General features: G+C 33.4%; 1 pseudogene; it reads left to right on the top strand.

The window, feature by feature from the left end:
- Nucleotides 1-2,325: 2,325 nt before the first annotated feature.
- Nucleotides 2,326-2,474, top strand: LOC114508295 (annotated as a pseudogene).
- The last annotated feature ends 2,666 nt before the right edge of the window (nt 2,475-5,140 follow it).

Here is a 5,140-nt window from a genome sequence, read left to right as displayed (position 1 = left end):
TGACTGAATTTTAGCAAGAACACATACTAAAACTTGTATATTGGACACTTGTAAAATGACATTCATCATGAAAAATTATTTACAATAATCTCACTTGAAGTGCAAAACTGCCCAGTAATTCTATGAAATAAGTATTACTTATCCCTTTCTTACAACTGAAGGAATAAATACAGAGGTAGGTGAAACTCTGTGCAAGTCCACGCATAGTTCTTTCTGTCAACCCATAACATGGATTGAAAAGACAGGGGGCAAGAGATACTCAAGTAAGATCCCTTCTCAAGTGGTTGTGAACCATTGAAAGCCATTGAAAATTCTTGGCTTTCTTAAAAAAAATATGTGATATTATGGCATTGAAATAAATAATAGTCCCCTGTGTCAGACATATGTGCATTCAAATAAAGCCACTGCAATATGTAAGCATCAGGATATTAAATAATTAGACTCTTCTGGCCTCTGATATCTTCATTTACAAAGTGCAGATGAATCTCCTTATTTCTCAATAGTTTTGTGAGATTTAAATAATATTAGTTAAAATCCCTAGTATTGTGCTCAATACTCTTGAGTTTTTTTCTCTCCAATCAGCCTGATAATTCAACAGTCACGCAACTGATCTATTTCCAATGAGGAAAAACGTTCTGATTCTCGTAGTATGCTACCGAGGAACTTTACGAAAATAAAGTGGATGTTGACTGGCTACGGCACCATATCCAGTCCAGTCCTTTGACAGATACGCTTATTCACACAAGTTTTACTTCATCTGCCTTAAATTTTAACAACCCCCCCAAACTAAAAACCTCCCTTGATAATCATGGTCTGTCTAAAATGACCATAATTTTGCAAGAATTGGGGCCCATTATGGCCTGTTATTTGCCTCAGTTAATTTCAGCATCACAAAAATCAAGCTCTGGAACTATGGCATCCTGGGAACTCCCTGTGTTCAGAGCTGTCGTATGCCCAACTCAGAGCATGAACTTCTCCACAGTCCAACACACAGGCAGCTCACCCCCCCGCCATATGACTCTGCTGGCCCTGATTGCTCAGAGACGGGCACTGGCTCAAATTTAACCAATCCACTGACTGGTCATGACCTTCTGAGATTGTTTTCATTTAAGACTGTTGAGCTAAACAACATGTTTAGTACACAATGGATGGCTGCTATCAGAACTGAAAGATGACCACATAGATCTGGTGGCCACATCAAAACCTGAGGAACATCAATAAAGTATGGCAATGGACAAAGAGAACTAGAGATTTCCAGAGAAGCAAAGAAAAGAGAATCTATACAGCTCCAGAAAAAGTGTAAGTCCTTTTTCTTGATTGCTTTCTGGTTCTCATTAAGCCCAGCTTCATACCTTGCCTTGAGGTCTGTGAGCTTTCTCTATATCCTTTTAATAAACCAGCAACCTCATCGAGTTGAATCAAAGTTAAACCTCAACTTGATGATTCCCACCTGAGAGAAGAAAGGCAGTTTCCACAAAATAAGACTTACGATAGAAAATGAAAACGAAGAGCAGTTAATGCACTTTTCAACACTAAGGGCAGGTAGCATCGCAGCATACTCATCCATGGCACCCTCCAGGTCACTCCAGGCCACTGAGAACATAATGACTGGAGGATTACAGGGTCAAGGATCTTGTTCATTTTTTTTCAAACCTATAAAGAATTATAGGAGGAGGTCTTACTGAGGCAAATTGAAAACTGGGGAAAAAAAAAATCTGACAAGAACTGATCAACAAGAACAGTTTTTTATAGCCTGTTTTAGGCATTAAAGGCTGAATTTTATTTAAAACATGGAATGTATCTAGGAACAGCTGTGTTTTACTGCTCTTTACAAACACACCATTTCATTCACTTCATCTGATGAAGAAAATGCGTTTAAGATCTTTATGCAATTTTAAGACAGACATTAAAAAAACAGGAAGTGAGTAGATACTTTCAATATCATTTGCAAACAGTGATGGTGAAAATAGCAGCAGCAGCAGCAGCAGCAGCGCTTTCAACGTCTATTATATAAGAATTCATTAACACATTCCACTTAGATCACCTGTGCTGCTTTGTGTGAACAAATGGCTATTTCTCTTTTTTTTTTTTACAAAAAAAAGAATCTTAAAACTACCTATTATTTATTTTTTCTTTTTATTTATAGTTTGTAAAATTGTAGATATGCAATACAGTGTTTCTCCTTTTAGGTTTTCCATTTTATTGTGTTTTTTCACTTATTAACATGTTGTTTAATATTTAGACCATTTCATCTCATTTTAGAAGTAAATGACATGTATATCATAAGAAATAAATTATTAAGTGGCATAAAAGAAAGCAAAATATATCGCTTCTTGGCCTTTTGGCTAAGATCAAGTGTAGAAAGCAAAATATTACATTAATTTGATTAATAAATATATATGGTTTAAATGTTAGCCAATAAAAACTTTAAACACCATTGCACAGTTATAGTGGTGTTTACAAAATGGGTATAATGTATATAATATGCATATGCTTCCATTATGGGCTCCAAATATCCCCAAATAGTTCTAACCTACAATTTAAAATTTTATCATGCATGTTGCAATTTGGACAAGTTTTATGATTTGTAAATATAAACTAGAAAATGCATTTAGCCCTGGTCAGTGTGGTTCAGTTGGTTGAAGCATCATCCCATGTCCAAAAGTTGCAGGTTCACCTTCTGGTCGGAGCAGATGCCTGGGTTGTAGGATGATCCCCAATCTAGACAGGCGCAATCCCAGCTCCAGACATGGACAATCCAGGTCTGGGCACCCATCCCCTGTCTGGAAGCCTATGTGAGGCAGCTGGTCCATGATTCTCTCCCACATCGATGTTTCTCTCTCTCTCTCCCTCTCTCCCTCCCTCTCTCTCTAAAAGCAGCAAAGGAAATATCCTTGGGTGAAGATAAATGCTTTTATAATTCTATCAAAAAGATTCTGATACTTTAATATTTTGGAATAAGGGCTATTAGGAATATTTGAAAGTTTAGAGAAATGCTGTATTTTAAATAGAGGGTCAAAGAAAGGATAAGAATATTTGATAACACAAATATTTCATGTCAATGTTAATAGAAATAAACACAAAGTAGCCAAGCATACCAAACAATGTCTATGATCTAAATTTTTTTTGGAGAGTTATTTATAAGGTTAACATTGAATGTTAAATATTTTCAAGTATTTTTGCTAAATTCTCCAACATTCATTATCTTCAAAGCATTTTCCAAATAGTTTTGGAAAAAAACCCATTAAAGGTAATAGATGTACACTATCACCAGAAATAAGGAAACAATTAAATTTTCTCCATAAATTTATTAAATTACTTGCTTTTCTAAACTCATATTATATTTCTAAAACATTACTTTCATTTACATGAGTCATTAAATTTCATAAGGAGTACTTTTATATAAAATCTATAAACCATAGCAGTTCTTCATCATTAGCATACCCAAGTCCATTAAGTCTATTATAAATGGATAGCCTACTGATTAATATTTTAATTGTAGATTGGGGTTTGTGGTGTGGATCTAGGAAATGTTTATGAAAGACTTATGTACTGGTTTAGATGTTTCAGAATGAATCCCTGAGCAATTATGATTTTTAACCATAAAAAGTATATGTTGAAAATCAACTATATAAGGTTACTGATAAAATTGCTGTATTGTATACCAAGAAAAGGTGGCAAAGAGATAGATATAAAAATTATATCTAGTCCTGACCAGTGTAGCTGAGTTGGTTGGACAACATCCCAAAAAATGAAAGGTAACCGGTTTGATACCTGGTCAGGGAAAATACCTACGTTGTGGGTTCAGTCCCTGGTGGGGGCATGTATGAGAGGCAACCAATTGTTGTTTCTCTCACATCGATGTTTCTCTCCCTACCTTCTCTCTCTAAAAATAATAAATTTCAACAAATTATATCTATTTTCATAGTAGAAATTTCAGTTCCAATTATTAACTTAAAAAATTTTATCTATAGTACTTTTTCTTTCTAGTACTCATACTTTTACAAGAGCTTAAAATTTTAAGTACACACTAATTGTTAAACGTTTATTTTGCATTTATATTTCTATATTTTTGGTTACAAAAATAAAACATTGTGAAACATTATATTCTCTTAAATAATTCTTTAAAAGTACCTTCTCACAAATATCGAATAGTAAATTAATATCTTATTAATTCTTATTAGATTTAAAAGATCTTAAAAGATACTTATTAGAGTTAGCAATAATTTTATTCTAATAATGTTTTACTTTACCTTATAATTTCACATAGCTTTTAGGAATGTTTATTCTTTCTGCATAAACAAAGTAAATTTTGTAAACTCACATGATTTAAAATAAGTATGTTCAAATTAAAATAAAAGATTCTTTGGACAACAAATGAAAAATTTGAAGTCAAATGTGAGATAGTAATGAAAAATATTTATAACTCTAATCTATAATTATTTGTATCTCTGAGACAAATCTTTCAATTATGTGTTTCTTCCCTGTTAGTACCTGCTTCCCTAACAATTTATATAATTTAATTTTGCTTTTATTAAGCATACACTTCTTTTGATATTTCAGGATTTGATTTTGTGATATTTTTCTCTTGCTTCTACACCAAAAAAGATCAAGATTCTAAAAGAATTAAAAGAAACAGATATATTCATATTATTTTAACATAAACACAATTACAGAATCTTTTTCTTTTAATTGGATTTATTGGGGTGACATTTGAATTAAATTACATGGGTTTCAGGTATACAATTCAATAACGCATCATCTTTACACTGTATTGTGTTCACCACCCCAAGTCACGTCTCCTTCTGCCACCATTTATCCCCCTTTACTCTCTCTTACCTCTCCCACTCCCCTTGTCCTCTACTAATCACCAAACTGTTGTCTATGAGGTGTTTTTGTTTTTGTTTTGCTTAATCCCTTCACCTATTCTACCTCAACCCCACAAGTCTTTTAAAAACAAAAATTTCATTATTTCTTCCCCCTTGTCCAGAAATGGTGCAGTTAAGACCAGTAGAAAGATTGGAGGGAAAAAACAGACAAAACTAAATGCGGTGTTTTTATCAGTGAAAAGTGATGGCTCTTCTCGGGAATGTGGGCCAAAGCAATAGGATGCAGAACATTTAGTGTCTCTTTGTCAGCT

Source organism: Phyllostomus discolor, chromosome 10 (genome assembly GCF_004126475.2).
Source record: "Phyllostomus discolor isolate MPI-MPIP mPhyDis1 chromosome 10, mPhyDis1.pri.v3, whole genome shotgun sequence".
NCBI lineage: Eukaryota > Metazoa > Chordata > Mammalia > Chiroptera > Phyllostomidae > Phyllostomus > Phyllostomus discolor.
The sequence above is the reverse complement of the archived record's forward strand: the minus strand, read 5'-3'. Positions and strand labels throughout refer to the sequence as shown.